The following is an 18692-nucleotide window of genomic DNA, read 5'->3' as shown; positions in this document are numbered from 1 at the left end:
CCCCACCCTTCCTTTTTAACACAAACTTTGGGAGGAGGATTCAGGAGAGGAGGGCAGTTGCTATTATGCCTTGCTTTTTTCCCTATCTCCATTCTTTCTTGGCTCTAAGAAGAATATAAAATTTCTCAGTTCCAGTAAAATACTATCCTTGACCCATATATTTTCTGTACTATGTGATATTTACCTCCAAAGTGTGCTTCTTATTTATCTCAAATTGAAGATTCAAACATTATTTGCTTTCCAAATCCTACATCTCCTCAATTTCCAGCGATCTCACAATATAAATACTAATAGGCACATGAAATAAAGTTAGAGGAAGTCAGTACACTTACATCAGGTATAGCTCTGTGCAGCAGGACTGAAATTGACCTTTTTATGACTTTTTTATTTCTTAGTGCTGATTTGGGAAATGCAACCTTCTACCTTGCTGGAGTTTAGCAAAGGAAATCAGTGACAACAGGAACAATATGATCTCTTCTGGTCATCTACCACCTTTTTCTTGTGGAGATAGCTGAACATTTCAAATACAAGTGGACTCAATGACCGTGGAAGTCAATGGAAATCTGTCAGCAGACATTAATGCTCAGACCCTTAATTATCTCTTTCTTAGCTAAGACAAAAAGAACAAATTCCACAATCTATATAGCAGGTCATAGGACATTAGGTGAATGGCAGGATCTTTAAAAGAGTTCTCACGATCTCTGTGACACCCAGCTGCTGGTGTGCACATCAATCTGTTTTGTCCACCCAGCAATGTAATTTTTCCTCAGCCACCTTGCCTCTCTCATTAAAGATGGCCCTTAAGTCTTAATGGAGTTCTCATGAAAATATGCAAAACGGGATCGCTTCTGCCCTTCAAAGCTCCCCTAAAATGAAATGCATTTTACAGTCACAAGGTCTATCAGACACCTGTCAGTGGTTAGACACATACATATGATTACAAATCATCATCTTTTCCCTAGAAGAAAGTGCTGTCAACAGTGAGAGACAAATAGAACTCCCAAATAGCATATTTTCAGTAAACTTTGGGAGACTGAAGAGAAGATTTGCATGGACTCTGCCTGTACCCTTGGCACATCTCCAGGGACGCCTGTGCTCCCATGCCCCAAGGTGTGTTGCTAGTGCTTTCAAGACCTATTGCTTGGAGATAGTCAAACATGGTGCCAGGGAACCAAAAGCCCTGGAGCTCTAGATCTAACTGAGCTCAAGCTCTGCAGCAGAGAGCTTGGAAATTACTGAAACCTTTATTTTAATGGGGTTTCTTTGGATGGCTGTGTACCTTATCCTGGAAGCAGGGATGGGTTCTGAAACTCCTCTCTAGGGCAGCGGATGTGTTGGATGATCCAGCTTGTCAAAGGCTTAGGACACTCCAGATTTGCTAGTACCCAAATTCAATCATTCTGAAAGCATTTTTTCAATGTTCACAACTTTTGCTTGTTTTTGACTAATAAATGTGATGTAAGGTTTATGGACTTTTATTGGGGGGGGAGGGAGGAAGGGTCAGGTTGTTTTTTGTTTGTTTGTTCATTTGTTTTGTTTGGTTTTTCAAATAGCTTCTTGCAAACTATTTTATCCTGTGGTTTTCGCTGTGACAGTTGCCCACTAGCCCAACCACTGATGGCTACAATATTGTCATGTTTTTCTGCACTCATTTTGTTGTCTCTAGCTGGTATTTCTTATTGTACTGTTTAATTTGTAACAGGACTACCCTTCAGCTTATTTGTGTACTGAGCTGGCCACAATAGGGCCCTGTTTCATAATTGTGTTGAGGTAATGCCCAAGGCTCTCAGCAAGAAATAATAATAAATGACATGACACAACTGTGCTGAGTCACACCTTTTTAAAGCCCAGCTCTTTCTGAGGGGCACAAGAACATAGATAAAAACAGCCACAGACAGCAAAGAGACCCTTCTGAAAACAGCTCCTGGTAACTCATTCAAGTCAGTGGCCATAACGAACAATGGCACAGCTGTTAGATAAATGGGATGCTTACAACTGCACACAGAAAACCTAAAAATTTCAGCAACGAAACCATTAGCCTTTACTACATGAGTGGTACAGGACCTGCTGTTTCAGTAAAGCTCTGCTGGGTCACATAAAACCTGTAGAGAAAACACAGAGAGGTCTGGCATCCATCCATTCCTCCATCTGTCTAAGGGCAGCTGGAAAACTAACCCAATCAGTCCTCAGACTTGGAGATGCTCTAACACTGCATTGCGAGCCAGTGTACGAGAACTGTTACATGACCAATGTGTTCACAAGCTTCAGTTTGCAATGAATGCCTTCTATCATCTTTCATTAACAATTAAAATAAAAGCGCTAATTTTTTACAGCTGTTTCAATTATTTCTGCTTGTAGGCTATATTCTCCTGAAATACTAAAATCACAGATCATCAGTACCACTTCTGGATCATCTCATCAGCCTTTGATCATATTCAGCACAATCCTTTTTACAAGGAATTTCAAAACTATCTCATTCCAGTTTTCTATCACATTCCAGTGGCATCAGTAACCCACAGCTTCATGCAAGACAACATAAAACATATTCTGAAGAATACATGTTGTATATTCAGATCACATCAGTAGACACAAATCAGAACATAAGTCAAAGACATCACAGGCCTGGAACTAGTGTTTTTTTGTGTGTTTTTTTTTTTTTCTAGGGCTTTGTTTTGGGTAGTGGTTTTTTCCTGCACTAGGTAGTCCTTCTAATTTGTTATGACTTTAAGAAAAACAACCTAGGAATGAAGGAATTAGATTAAGTCCTTCGACTTACTTAGTTTCCATGATCTAATACTCCCCTCATGTTCCAACACAGCTCTGTTCCCTGCTGATGAGGTCAGGGCTGAGGAAGTCTCTTAGAAGGTGGTTTCAATTCAAAGGCAAACTGGAGACCACTTCATTCCTGAGACAAGGTATACTCAGTTTGGTGCACTTGTAGGACAGCCACAAACTGTAATGAGAACACTGGAGAAACCAACTCTCCTTGGATATAGATCATCAATAATGATCTAGGCAAAATTGAAAATAGTTCAGAACATGCTGCCTCACCAACTTGCACTGTAATCTTCTAGTGTAGTTACTGTGGACCTTGTTTGTGGTGATATCTTGAAATAGCAATCAATACTTGCCAAGGGCATGCTTTCCCTGCTGTTTATTCTGTTATCCAGCCAGTGGCAACAGCAATCATTTAAGGTCAACTAAGCACTGATACATTGCTAATGATGAGTACCTAATATATGGCTAAAAAAGATGAAGACCTATCCTTGCTGGGTAATACAGAATAAAAGATGCCCAGCTACCCATCATTATAGTATCTGGACAAATTTTGCTTAAAGTGAATAGTAACAAGAAAGTCACTAGTGAACTCCCTCCCCTGTCGTACTATAAATAAAAGTGTTACCACAAATACTGAAAAGAAATGAACCATTTATCAAGTGATTGGTATGAGCTTGTGTGGAAGAAAGAAGAGAGGCAAAGTTTGTAATGACACGGAGGTTAAGGTTTTGTGGCAGCAAGGTAAAAGAAAGTTGGTTTTGTGGGACTGACTCCTGGTATTCACTCCTCCAGTTCTTGTGTTGGTCTGTATTTTATGTTTGCCAAAAATGTCAAAGTTCTAGACACAAGCTTTTGTTTTATGTCCATATATTATGAAGGAAGTAAAGCAAACCAACGCATCAATCCAGTGGCTGATGCTTAACCTCCTTTCTTGTTTAGACTTGCTTATGTCTGCTTCTCCTGCACTTCCGAGAAACTGTGAACTGTGTCATCCCCAGGAAATACAACCAACCTTAAATTGCAGAAACAGAAAGGCTTATTGAGCATTTGGGAAATGTTCTGAACAACACTGCCCATCTCCTGCGGCAAAACATTGCAGCAGAGACAGACGCAGTACTGGTGGAAACTACTAGCAGAGGGATATTGAAAAATACATGTGACTGTGGAACCAAATATGGCTCTTTCTCTGACTGGAGGAGCTGAACACAAGAACACACTGAGAAAAGCACTACAACGCACTGGATGTGCTGGTATTACTGAGTAGCAGCAAAAATAGAGCTTCTGCAGCAAGAGGAAAATGAATGTATCATCTGAAATAATTAAGCTATATTAAATATATGTTCACTGCTGCTGGGTAACTGCTAGACATTATTAAGGACCAACACTATTTCTTGTGCTCAAAACCAATCCAAATTTTTTATCAGAACCTTCCTAATGGACACCTCAAGAGACATTCAAAAGAAAAACAACATTCATATAGTGAATAATGGAAGACGTTGTACTGAGCAGACTGGCTTTGCCCAGTAGCTGAGGACAAGGAGAGGACTCAGGCAGGCAGACTATAACCACTTAAATTGGAATTAGCTAAGACACAGCAATAATGCTCAGCTGGTGGCTGGATTTTTACACCCTTATAAAAGGGCAATTTATTACACTATGATTCATCTAAGTAGCAAACTCATCGTAAACAAACTCTAGACCTTGCCTACACTTGATTTCTTGGCCCCAGGTTTCCCATCTCAGCAGTTCAGTTTCACTGGCGGGAGCAGCACCACCAGAGCTAACACAGATAAGGCCCCTCAGATGGTGACACCTTCACCTGCTAGGAGCAGGACATGATGTCTCTACTGCAATGCCTACATGGCCATCCCCCTCAGCACCAGCACCCTGCCAGCCAGCCAGTGCCTTGCATACATTTGACGGGAGACCTCAGAAGCATCCATGCCACCCTGCCTTCACCCTTGCCCTGACATGAACTAGGAATGGGAGGACTGAGCTGCATGACTCTGGTTTGGGTCACCTCTGATGCTACCCCAGGACAAGGGTGCAGCCACCCAAGGTCAGCGGAGACCTCGTTTCCCTCCCCTTTCACTCCCACGGTGCCCATGCACAGGCTCCATGCACCCTCCAAGTCTCCATCTCACGCTTCCCCATGGAAAAGGGTGCCAATCCTCCTGCCCAGGCTCCCTGGGGCAGGTGCAACCCAGGCCCCCGACAGAAGACAAACCCCATCTCTGATGTTGCACAGAATCATCACTCTATGCAGCCAGTGCAGTCTGAGCCACGTGAAATTTGTCTGTGTTATTTCCTCCAGCTTATCGTCTGATCTCTAGCCCACAGTCAAACTGAACAGCAAGGGTTACGGGTGAGGGAACGAAAAGTGCTTTTGTTCTGCCTTTGCACCCCTCCTCCTTCCCACCTCCCAACCTCCTCCCTCCCGTGAATCAATCCAAAGTCACCGAAGTAGAATCACAAGTTAAGGAGCAAAAAATAGGGAATGTGGAAAAAGCCTGTCATAAAATGAGGTTACTCATACCATCATGAGGAAGCAGGGTGATTATACACACTTTACACAGAAGGATAGAAACAATAGGATTACTCACACAATCTCAAACTCTAATGAGGCGCATCAGTTACACTCCCACAGCAACCTGGAGAAAGAAAGAGAGTAAAATCTGCTGTTAGCCTAATAAGGACTTTGCGAAAGAGTCGCAGTTGACATGTCCTACTTACATATCATACGCTGCAAGCTTGATAGGGAGTGCAGGCCAGGGTTTCTTTATGTGCTCTCCAACTCAACTGAGAGGGGAAGGGAGCATAAATGTGGTGATTCTTCCAGCCACCTCCAGCTCCAGTGTCATCCTTACGGTACTGTAATCGATTCAGGACAAAAAACGTAGATACAAAATCAACAGAGGAAGCTCATTGGTAGTTATAATCAATCTGAAGAACACACCTTATAGCTCATTTTAAATCACTGGTGACACACTACTAACAAGCCATTTAAATGAAGACAGAGTAATGGGACAGATGTCCTTAAATGTACTTCTTCAACCAGACTTCTTGAAAAGAACAAATACTGGACTGACTTCATGCGTTTGTGACTGTCAAGGCAGTATCTGCAAATGGTACCAGTGAACGGAACCATGCTGTCTGAAATTATGTGCTGCAAAATTTTGTAAGACCTATTTTTGTAAATAGATCATGTACTACATGGTAGATTTCCCTCCTGGATGGACTTTCTTTAGTGAAATTTAGAAAACAACTGGGAACCTCTCAGACACAATTACAGAGGTTTCAGCCAGGTGAAGCTTCCTCTCCTCTCCCAGCTGGCCTGCAGGAACCCCAGAAAGCTGCACTGCACATGGATCAGCAAGTGAAATGGATCTGCCCTACTTTTCTCAGGATCTGAACTTCCTTCTCAACTCCTTTCAGACTCCTGTTTGAGCCTTTAGATAACACACCCCTGAAGTACCTGCTCAAACCCCCCCTCTCCAGAAAGAGAAATTAAGCATATGCTTAAAAGCTTTCCAGAACAGAGATGATTTCCCATCTGAGACCCATCTCATGGAAAATTCCAAGATTTAAAATCTGTAATCCTTTATTTTTTGTGTGGTTGAAATAAGTTAAAATCAACAATTCACTTCAGGCTTACAAAAATGCTTCACTGCAGCTTGACATCATTTTAACCTTACTATCCCAATGTAAAAAAAAAAAATAAAATATAAACATTGAAATAAAACATAAAGAGTGAACACAATACATCTTAATTATAATAATTATATATGTTATAATATTATATGTTATATAATTATATGCATCATAAAACCTTTCATGACATATTGGTGAAATCCTGTTCTGCCAAAATTACCAATTTGTGTTGAATCAGCACTTTCTTGTTATAAGTGTTCCTCCAGTTCAAGACTTTGTGTGCCCTTCACATCTATTCTTTTTCAGTTGAAAATCTTTCCTAATGCTTTCAATGGCATCATGATAACTTCTTTATAGCATTTCAAGCACCAGTATTGACATAAGAAAGCTGCTTTTTATCTGATTGGAGCTCTTCTCTAAGAATAATGTCAAGGAAAATTATGCAGAAGTCTTCTCAGTTTGTGTTTCCCCTCCCTTCGGCGCTTGAGCTCTGCAAACACATAACTAGAGCACAGAGATCAACCCAAACTTTTTGCAACCCGTTGGTGTTTCTGGTTATTATCATGCCTGATGTTACAATACACCCTGAAAAGCAGTGTTTAATTGACCAAACAAGAAAACAAATGCTTCCCCAAGGCAAAAATTCCATGAGCTGTTTGGATGTTTTCTATGAAGTTAACAAGCACTTCTGTCACTATTTGAAAGTCTGAAACTGTTTTTTGAATGGAGTGAAGTAGAGAAGAGACAGCTTGAATAAAATTTTACAACTATTTCAACATGCTGAAGGACATTTCAGACTAAAATATTACTTGTCTTATAACATTATTCATAAGAAATGAAGTTTGTAAGATAGATTTTATTCCAAAATAAAATAAATCCTAAATTATATCAGTACAGCTACAGTAACAGAAGAATTTTTCTACTAAAATTACATAAAAGAGTGATACGACATGCTCTTGTAACCTTATTTTTATGGATTTACTCTTAATGTGGCCCTGCAACCAAACTCTATACATGTGGAAACATTAAGGGCAGCTTTATGGACTTTTGGGGGCACAGCGCAGCTGCAGAGATATAATCCACAGATGATCCAAACACAGGAAAGGAAAAAGGGTTCTTTTTGTAATACCTACATCTTTTACTGACTTCATGCTGACATAGGGTAGGGGAATATAAGACTGTTGAGAAAAAGACTAATACTTGTTCTTCCCAACCAAATGAAAAACATTTAACCAGCATTTCCACTGCCAGAAAATAATAAGAAAAAAAAAAAAAGGACAAAACAAACAAGGAAACAAACAAACAAAAAACAATCTTCGACTTTTCATATTTTGAGGATAGCAAAACCATTGTCAAGCTGGAACTCAGATCCCAAAATTGTTGAATTCTTGAGGATGTCTTAGCACTGTCCTTAGGATCAACGAATAAAAGACACACTGGTGTTTCACATACATTTCCCAGATTTTTCCTTGCTGTCCTCCCTTAGGGGAAGCATTCCAGGAAGGATGTTGTTCTTTGTGTAGAAACATGATACGGTGAATCTGGAAGGAAAGGATACCAGACTGGGACAGGTTTTGGTTACCCAAGAGTTGATGTTTTCCCCATCATATCTGAGATGATGCATAAGTGCTCTGGTATGCATGACTATCTGAAAACTGAATGCTTAATACACCCAGTCAAAATATAAGGCATATACTTGAGATTTTAATTTGATTGCTTATGTTATTAAAACAAGCAAGCAAACAAACAAACAAAAAACAAGAGAGAGTTCCAAAGTCGGGATTTTATTGTGGATCATATTCAGGCCATATACAGAAAATAAGTAAGAAATAGCAATCTGTGTTGCCCACTCTGCATAGTGCCAAGCAGAGATAATTGTAAAAAAATAGGTTATATTGAACCCCCATTTTCCTAGCATGTATGAATTATTTTAACTCATCTATTACATATAAGGACCAAGATTATAAATGGCAAATTCTACCAAGAAGTAGTTATGGCATGAGGTTTAGTGATATAATGTTCTTGATGCTTTGGATGTCTGCAATGCAACCAACTGTGGTTATGGTTTTAAATAGCATAGGAATTGCTGTAACCCAAGCCTGTTGTTAACAGCCCCAAGGTAATGACCTCCAGTACAACCAAAGCACAGGCCTTTCAGCCCTTCCCTGTATGTCCTATTTGCCTATTTTACAGGCCAAGAAAAGAACTTTACTTCTTGGTCTGTAGATGAATATCTACTGGGAAATCTGATAAGCCAGATGAATTTTCATTTTGGAAATGTTACTGACCATATTTCCTTAGAAGATGATCAGTTTAATCAACATTCCTTTAGATTGCCTGGGTTTAAACCTACAGACCTGAAAACTATATTATCTTCCCTGACTGCACTGTGAACTTTGCAAATGCACCTGAGTATCTTAGATTTCTCAATACTGCTCATTTTTGACAGAAAGCTAGAAAATCTACTGTTCTCATCTGGGTTTTGGTTTCGAACAAAAACAGAATTTGAGGTCAAGTTTTTCCCTCAACCTTTTTCACATAGAGTCTGTGCTTTTACAGGGGTTCACCTCGGAGGAGCAAATGGTCTTCAGAAATCAGAACAGAATTTAGGGGGTGAAAGACTACTCACATTAAAGCCAAGAAAATATTTGTGCATAACTCTTAACCTGTTAACTCATAATAAACATCCTGAACATACAAAAAAAGCAACTCTAAGTGGTTAAGGTTTCCTGTTATTGGCCACTAACTAGAAATTAGAAACACTATCAAAATGCCACTTGATTCTCCTTGAAAATTTGCTATATATTTGGAAAAAAATATTTCCTTTTAATTTGGAATAAGGTTCATGACAGGATTGTGTCGTTCACTACAACACCCAAAAGTGTAAAGTGTTTTTCAAGTATTCACAGAAACCCAAAAGTTTTACAAATTTTCGTTCAAATGATTGTGTATCAGAAAAGTCAAAGTCAAAAGTGTTTTTCTCATAATTTTCCTGTTTTAAAAGTATGGCACAACCTAAATAATGACAATTAATCCTGTGCAATCTCCATGACCAATTGTATAACCTGAACTGGCACAGGTAGGTACACAAATGAAAAACAGAAAGCAAAAACTAATAATTTGAACCAAATGTAACAATAATAGAATAATTAATGCTAATTAATACCAGCAATACCAATAGCAAAAGACTCTCCTGTTGTCTCTATAATAGATTGTAAATTCTAGGTTTTGATTAGTCATGGGCTTGTCCCACATAATTTGTAGTGCTGAAGAGATGAACATGCTTGGCTTCAGAGTTTTATGATATGGAAACAAGAAACATTTGCAAAATTCACAGTCTGATCCAAACTTGAATTCAGATCACAGCCTCCAGAGTCTGTATGTGTTCAGACCCACAGTTCAGGTTTTCAGCTGTGATTTATATGCATTCAGAAAATAAGTAAGTGAAAAGATGTTCTCTATGTTCTCTAAACTAGCTGTATGAGGTTTCCCAGCACAGTCTGCAGGCTTTTAAGGGCAAATTCACTTCATCAATACAGCAAATCTTTTCAAAAGGATTTTCAAAGGATAAGAAAAAGAAACTGTTGTTGTATCAGGGGCAGGATGTTGAACAAAGATGTTTTAGTGGTGGTAGTGGAATACATCTCTCACCAGATCTATTTAGTAGTTATGCTTAGATAGCAATAAAAATGAAGGATGGAAGATTATTGATTATGGGATGAAGCCCAGACTGGTGTCTGAACAGTTAGTAATCTGAACTATGTAGACTGCTGGACGCTCATCTGTGGTACAGAATACAGGCTATGAGTTTAATGGAAGGAGTTATTACAAACAACATCTCTTCTGCTTTATCTCAGGCTGAACAAGTGCAGCCACCACAGTAAACCAGTATTTGGTCCCATCTGAAACTGCTGCTAAGATTAGCAGCAGTAAATGCTGCGAACTAATTGAAGTAATTTTCAAAGAGCTCTTAGTTTGGACAGTTTCAGCTTATTTGGCATTCTCAATAAAATTTGATACAAAAAATGTTAACATTCACTCTCATATATTAATGGAAAATAATTATCACTCAATCTGTATTCCATTCTTTCCCAAATGCTCTCTGTATTCTTTTCCGTTGCATCAGGGAGATTTTAGTTTTGTTGTCATCAGAATCAAAAATACTCACGACACAGTTTGGGGAAGTACCTTGCTTAGTTTTGCTATATGATCCACTACACAAATTGATTCCAGGGCATTTCTTTGTTTACATAAATAAAATCTGTATGTATTATTTGGCACAAAGGATTTCTTGGGTCTAAGCCAAAATTCTGGCCAGGGCCTCATCTACAGCTCTGCAGTTCCACTAACACCACAAGAGACACATGAAGGAGAAACAGATACTTCCCCAGGTATGAGAAACCTTACTGCATTGCATCTCTTAGGTAACCCTTTTATGTTTTTACACAATTTAAGCTGTATACTAGTCAGAGTGTAGCCCACAAAAATGATTACAAATGTAAGAAAAACAGTCTTGATGCTATCATTTCTGCACCCTGAAGTGTCTGGAAAAATCTCTCTTCATCTCTCACGTTTTCACCTGAACATTAAGTACATAAGGGAGCTTTCAAAGGCTCACCAAAAGAACTTGTTTATCAATGATGCAAACTTCTTAGGCTCTTGGACAAAGTTGCAGGTATTTAGTTTATTACAGCATTATGAATAAGCACTCAGAAGATGAAAGCCTAAGTGCAGTCTCCACATAATAGTGTTACTGGCTTAAGACTGGATATTCATCTGAAGCATTTTACTTGTGAAGGGTCAAAATCTTTGGGAAATCATGTCTAAAGACACACTTCAATCCCATCCAACAGCAACACACATAAATAACATGTCTCTGAGTCATAAAAAGTGAAGATGAATACCATAGCTGGCTGTATGTTCCTTCTCCCACTCATGCCTTAATTGTGCAATCGATAGTCAAGCATTTAAATCAATAATTTTGAAGTTGTGAGCTCAAAGTCGACACCAGCAGAGGAGGTTCATCAAGCTGTGCAGTGTCAGGGCTGCATTTTTGTAATAGTTGTGTCTTGCCTCGAGTGCATCAATCTATGGATCAGCACATCTGAAGAGAAAATCCACAGGATTTTCCCATGAAACAATATCCCATTCCTACTCATTTGGACTCAATCTGCTTTCTCTCATCCCCCTGTAGAGGGGATGAACTTGCTCAAGGAAAAAAAAAACCTCCAAACCTCAGAAAAGTACTTTAATCTAGAAATAATTCAGACAGAGCAGGGCTCTCAGAGCTTCTCCAGCACAGCTCTCTCACTTTTCCCTTTCCTAAAACTGTTTCCAAGGATGAAGCACTGAAACGGCTTGTAAATACATGTTGTTGTGGGGGAGAGAAGGTGAGTCTTTATAAAGAAAGACAGGTGAAGACTGGGTGAAGCAAAGAACCAGGAGGACCGTCCCTGCCTCAGCAACATCACCTGGCTGTCTGCAGACAGCCTGGGTGCTGCCAGGGGAGCGGCTGCAGCCCCCACACAGCCTTCATGCCAGCCCTGATCAGAGTGGGGAGCTCTTCTGTCAAGTACCACGTGAGTCAGACTGCTGCTGATGGAAATAATTTGTTTACAGCAATGGGAAGGGAATTGCTAGAGCAATTAAAATAATTTGTTGTTTCATAATACAAGCTATACCAAGAATGGCTGTTAGCTGCATTTCAGTCTCAGGTACTTAAAAACAAACAAACAATCAATCAGGAAAAGTAGGTTTTAATTTCACAGAGGATTGTTAGTAAAAAAAACAATCTTTACTTAATGCCTTTAAATCTTAAATGCTGCTCTGCCTGGCAGGCACCTGGTTCACATTTTTGCTACGAATGAGCAGCCTCTTCCCAGCTAGGTGGAGGCTGCAGGTGGACCGAGATAAGGTATGGAGGCTGCTGTCCTACACCACCCACCTGAGGCTTCACAGCCTTCAGCAGGTGGTGAAGCCACAAGGAGTGCATGTAGGTAAGGATGCACACACCTGAAGGATAAGAGGAGAGGCAAAACATGCACCTATCACCCACTCATCCTTACCAAGGCAGCTTCTTGGCAGTGTGCTTGGACCTGTGGTGGGAGACACAAGAGACAAGTTACGTCAGGTCAGGGTGGGCCTGACATCCATTTTATGGTTTGTCCACAGGCTTTACCAGCAAACACAAGATTTACAATAATGTCTCAGTTAAGGCTTGACTGGCCCTCCAAGGGGAGATTTGGGTTTTTCAGTGTTTTTTTTTTTTTTTCTAACTGTATTTTTGCTGTCTGTGCATAGTGGAGCCAGAGTCCAAATAGATTCTACCTGATGTTGAAAGAAGTACCTGTCAAATCCAGAAATAATGTCGAGACACTGGTATGATCCATCACAGTTAATATTTCTCAAGACCCAAATGTTTACAAGGAACTTTCCGAGCAATTCGTAGGGAAGGAATAATAATCTTTCTGTATCTCTCACACACATAAATCTACAGTTCTGTAGAGCAATTCTGAAGAGTCACATTAAATAATGTGTGAGCTGCTCATCAACATTTTGCAGCAAGAAAAAGTGAAATCCACAGCGTTGAATATTTCTCTGTGAGGTGTTTGTTCAGTCCTCATGTTTGTTATCTGTTTAGAGAATTAATCTTCCCAAGGACCCTCTGATGCACCTGGGGTTAAATAAGGAGAAATATGATATCCTTTGGGATGGAGGGGCATAGCATAAAGATACCTCCATCTTTTCAGATTAAAAAACTGAACTGCTCTTTTGCACCTGCAATTCTAAGTAAACATACAGGTAGCTTTTGTTGTGGTTGTTTTAAAGTAAGTGGTAATGGTTGATAGAAGAGCTGATAATTAACATTTATCAGTTGCAGAGGACTGTGATGGATTCTTCATCACTAGAAATACTTCTACAAATCACAATGGGGTACTTCTTTTTTCAAAAGACTCATTGTAATTCAAACTTGAATTGATTTGAAGAAAAGACCTGTTACTACAAGAAAACTGGACAGATGATCATAATGGCCCTTTGCTGTGATTATTTGTATCATCGAGGTTTCCTGGGGCAAGACTACCCAACTGTGGGCACAACATCAGAAGCAAAAGTGGTCTGTGCCTGAAGGATTTTTCAACAGACTGAGAAAAGAAACAACAGAGGGATACTGGAAAACAGAGCAAACTGAACTACACAATAACACCAAGGCATAATTCTGAGTCTGTAAAGGCATTTATCCCTGATCCTCTGAAGGCTCAACAAAGGTTTAAATATCCTATGAATACAATATATCAATATCAGCTTCCTAGTGTTTTCTTTCTTGAAAATAATTACTTAACTGAGACAATGTAAAACTATTAAGTATAAAACTTTTCAATTAATATGTAATGGAAGGTAAGTCTGCTAAATACTATGAGGGTTTTCTTTCATCTTAGTATAACAACCAGGAACTTCAGATATAAACAGAAGAAAAAAATAATGCTATTTTCTTCTTCACCAAAACAGCTTGACATGAGGGTTTTGTTAGACCTCACAGTCAAGGCAGGGCCAAGTCTGGACAAGAAGACTTGCGAAAAACATCCATGGCCTTCAGCAAACACTGCCTGTTAATGTCAGTGTTGGTATTACACTGGTTAGAGAAGGGAGAAGTCCTACAAGACACAACACTGAAGACCTGTTGCTTTGGTCTTATTAAGGAATCCATGGCGTTCTTGATCTCTGTGCAAGAAGACTTAAGCCATGGTGGGGCTAATGACTGTTGTACCTGCATCTCTTATACCCTGTTAGGTTAATTAAAATTATAACAAATCCCACAAATACAACGTTCCTATGAATGTGCAGAATATAGTTTATATTTATTCTAAAGAATATGAAATTAAATTAGATGTTAACTTATGCCTTCAGATGTAAATTATGTAGCAGGACTTCAGTTTAACCACCAAAATATTAGATATAACTGAATTTAAAAAATAGAAAAATAGATTAAATGAAACATATCCTCCAGTGTTATTTTTTATTTATAAATCATTATGCAACTATGAATCTCTGAAACTTGTTTTAATTGATAAATATTGCATAAGATCTGTATTAAATCTCTTTTCTAGAGATGATCTGCATTTTAAAATAGACTAAAACTCCATAATGAAGTCTAATTTATAATAAATATTTAAGCAAACATATATCTTAGGAATTAAATATCATTAATGGTAACGGAAAGGACAGCTTATGAAATGTATTTGGGAATCTCTTTTCCATGTTGAGAACACAAGACAGAAGGAAGATGGTGATGATACCCAGCATAAAACATCACAGCCTGAATTTCCAGTATTTTAGGAAGAGATTATGAGTGTTACTGTCTTCAGACCAGCAGGAGCGGTGTCACACCTGTTACCCTGCAACTGAGGCAAATGCAGGAATTACATAGAGTTTCTCCCAGATGTAACATCTCGCTCCCCAGCTGCTAAAAGGCCACTGGAAATACGTGTTGCTTCATTTCTGAGTCTGGCGCACAGGTTTCTCACACATGAGAGCCTGCGCTTCCTCAGCTCTGGGTGCAGTCTGAGGTTTACCTATCTGACAGTGTGGATGTGTTTAGGGAGAAGTTAACTTGGTAAAAGACACATTCATAGCTTGTGTTCCAAGCTCAGAAAGCACTTGGGGACCATTTTATTCATCTCTTTATTTCCTGTTGCAGATCTTTCTGTGTTTCTAAATGCTGTTGGAACCTTATGCCCTTTTGTAGCTCTCAGAGTACAAATTCTCTTGATAATAAAAAAGGCAATTAACAAATTGCAAAAGAAATATTCCATCATGGGGAATATGATTCTACATGTACATTAGAGAAAAAAGGAACAGAAATCTGATCTTCACTGTGGTCACTTAAGTTAATAACACTATTTCCATACATAGCAGTAATTACTTGCTTCGTATAGTTGCTAGATTGGTGCCTACCACAAAAAGAAAGATTTAAATTGGAAGGAGAGGAGGGAAGAAGGAATAATAGAGAAAAAGAAAAAGAAAAAGAAAAAAAGAAACACTGTATTCTATCCTCAGATATCTTCTGCCTTCCTTCATTTCTTCTCCCCTGTTTATGTCCCTCCTTTTTATTTAGTTTTACTCCCTAGAGTAACCAATCTGTTCCATTATTTTAATAACTCCTGTCTTTAAAGTTGGAATTTTCCTTCTACTTACTCCCACCAACTGCAACATGAAAAAAAAGAAAAAAAAAAAAAAAAGAGAAAAGGCTCTTTTGCCAAAAAGGGCAGCTTTACTATGAAAAAATGCCTGTGAAAGTTATATTCTTATTGAATAAAAATGCAGGGGCATTTGATTTTTTTGGAGAGCAGCTTACTGCTTGGCTTGATGTCTGCAGAGGAGAGCTAGCGTGGCCAAAGTAGTGAGCTCAGACTTCTGCTCAGTCTTGTGACTCATTAAGAGGTGCATCAGCTGGGCTTCACAGGGTCATGTTTACTGCTGACCCAATGAAGGGCATTGAAGGCGCTGAGGAGTAGCTGAGGGCATAGTATGACCCAGAGGAGATGCTGGAGTGGGTACAGCTCCTGCTGGCAGGGGGTAAGGAGGGACAGAGGGGAGCTGAGCAACCTGTGAGTCACATCACAGGACACGAGATGGTGTGATCTCACCAGGCATGTGATCCCTTTCCTCTATGGGAGAGGGAGGTAGGCCATGGACGTTGACACCAGCAGTTGGCCCCTGCTCTAATTTAATCTGCTTTTACGACTTGTGATGACGGACAGGATGCAAAAATCTCAACTTCTCTTGGAGGCTGTGATAAAACTGAAAGGGCTGGCAGCCAGTCACGCTTTATTTTAACTGGAAAACCAAAGCTCTTTGTACAGAAACTATTAAAGTCATGAACACGAAACTCCACAATACTGTTTTTACATTCACCTTTCAGAGCGAACAATCTAAAGTTAAAGCTTTTCTTAAGGGGGGCATTTTATGTCTCCTGGACTTCAGTCTGTTTGGTTTATCCCCAGAAAGGTAAAAAGTGATCTGAGCATGGCCTGTAAATGCCTCTGATAGCAGAGGGCTCTTTAAACTAATGGAAAAGGGTAAAGAGAGATCCAACATCTGGTAACTACACTAACTACATGCAGGAGAGAAGGCATGCATTCCTAGCAGTGAGGATATCTAACCAAATTACTTGCTTAAGGCTGCACTGGATTCTTTCTCAGGTGAAGCCTTGAAATTGAACCTGCACACCCCACTAACAGAAATCAGAGGCTCAATGAAGAAGCCAGCTGATAAAAACCTATAGCTTTTGTCAGACAAGATGATCAAAAATAGTTCTTTCTAGCATTAAAACTATATGCCTAGCATTCAATTCCAGTGGCATAAAGGAAGAAGTATTTAATTTGGAAATTCTTCAATGAAATGTCTCTCTTTTACTCTCTCTCTCTCAAAACATGCCTGTTCATGAAGAAACTTGATATGGCCACGATGTTCGTACAAAAGTTTAGTGTTCGGGAGGTGCAAATTCCTCTTCCTATTGTTCTCCAGTACAGTTAGAAGTTGTTAAGGCTCCAAACTTTTAATAATATAATCAAGTCAGAGAAAAAAAAAAAAAGAGAGAGAGAGAAAGATTAATTAGACAAGAGTTGCAAAAATTTCTGATGTTGTGCAAAAAATAGCTAAGGTCACTAGTGAAGTGTTCATTTTACCTGTCCTCTCACAAGTAAACTTGCTGACGTCTGAGGTCATGTGCAAATACCTCTGGTGTGAATCTCAGGTTTTCATTAATGACTACCACAGTTCTTGTGGAAATGTCATTCCTGAGATATTTCAGACTCTTAGAAGCACTCTGGTAACTCCTGAAATTAAAACTGTTTTCATAACATGCCATTAGAAATAACCACATTTTCTTAGTGTCAGAGATGCAGTGCATGATATATGACTTAATTTTTCTTTAAGTTGCCGTGACTGCTTGTACCTTTATAACCAGCAACACAATGGCCTTTTCAATATTTTAGGTTTGTGTACTGAATGTTTTATACAATAGTCTCCCGTGGTCTAGAAGAGTCCAACAATATCTGTGTCTCACATATGAATTACATGGGTACTGGGGTAAATGGCAAGGCAAATATCTAGGCTGCACTACAGCCACCAACTGATATTCCTACATCATTATGACAGATTAAATCAGAAAATTGTTATAATGAAGTTTTAGTCAGGATAACAAAAACCTCCCATAAGTGTGGGACTCAGAGATCTGTGGATTAATAACCTGGAGTACATGGCATATGAACAAAACCTGCCTTGTCCTGCTCTTTTTCAGAAGCCTTTTGCCATCCTAGGTTCTAACATTTTGGGGAATGGTTAAAAACCGAAGTGACACTACTACGGACAGAATGACTTTGGGCAAGTGTCTGCAGTCTAGTTACACTACAGGCTGCAGTCCTCCACATGGCAAGGAATTAGACACTGCCATTTTCACTTCTGTAAGCTGCTCTTCCTGCATGCAGCTGTACAGCAAGCAGCTGATATACCCAGGCATGATGCTTCAGCCAGCCCGAGCCCATAGTTTATTCCACTTTGGACTGCAAATTATGAAAACCACAGTCAGCATTCCTACCAGCAACTCAGCCCTTAGCCTCATGTTCACTGTCCTGCAGGATAGAGTGCTAATTATTCATATGGAACAATAGCTTTCATATGAAGTAATACGTTGACTCTCCTCCAAAATCTAGCTTGGAATTTAAAAGATTATGAATAGTGCCAAGAAAACTACTCCAGGGCAAAACAACCCTGAATTGTCAAGTTTAGACAAGAGCTTTACTATAAACAAACAAAAGTGTGATATTGTTCAAATTAGTCTTTGAAATTGTTGGTGGGAGATCCATTTTTTCATGAAATCCCTCAAACATGAGGGGAACTTTTACTTTCATATTGGAAAGTTAAAACTTCCAAATCTTACCCAGGGACCATTTCATAAAACATGTTGTGATATATACTTTCTGTTGCACAGGTACTGAAAGAACCACTGCAAAGCTCTTTTCTGTAATTGTCACTTGAAGAGATCCTTGAGGCTGAACTCAAAATTTCATTCTATCTTTCTCTGGATTGCCTTTAAACAAACCATTCCTCTGGCCACCAAAGACAAGCTCTCACTTTCTGGGGACAAACAATTTTAACATACAGTGTGTGCTTTCCTCATGCCCTCTGTCTTCATAGCAGCCACCCATCGGTTCCTTTGGAAATACAGACTTTCTATTGATATCCTGTGTCTAACTGACAGACTG

General features: G+C 39.3%; 1 long non-coding RNA gene across 13 annotated transcripts in view; it reads right to left on the bottom strand.

Annotated features, from left to right (window-relative positions):
• The window catches only part of LOC118247537 (uncharacterized), a 116977-nt gene that overhangs the window by 20063 nt on the left and 78222 nt on the right, over positions 1–18692 (bottom strand). For 11 of the 13 annotated variants that reach the window (XR_007707873.1, XR_004778474.2, XR_004778475.2 and 8 more), the window contains 2 exons: positions 5512–5649; positions 5382–5429 (listed from right to left, as the gene is read on the bottom strand). This is a non-coding gene — a long non-coding RNA (uncharacterized LOC118247537). Of the gene's footprint in view, positions 1–5381; positions 5430–5511; positions 5650–7881; positions 7971–12494; positions 12525–18692 lie in introns of all 13 variants that reach the window. The other 2 variants (XR_004778478.2, XR_004778477.2) reach the window with 2 other exon arrangements.

Source organism: Cygnus atratus, chromosome 1 (assembly GCF_013377495.2).
Source record: "Cygnus atratus isolate AKBS03 ecotype Queensland, Australia chromosome 1, CAtr_DNAZoo_HiC_assembly, whole genome shotgun sequence".
Lineage (NCBI taxonomy): Eukaryota > Metazoa > Chordata > Aves > Anseriformes > Anatidae > Cygnus > Cygnus atratus.
This window is presented reverse-complemented; position numbering and strand designations above follow the sequence as displayed.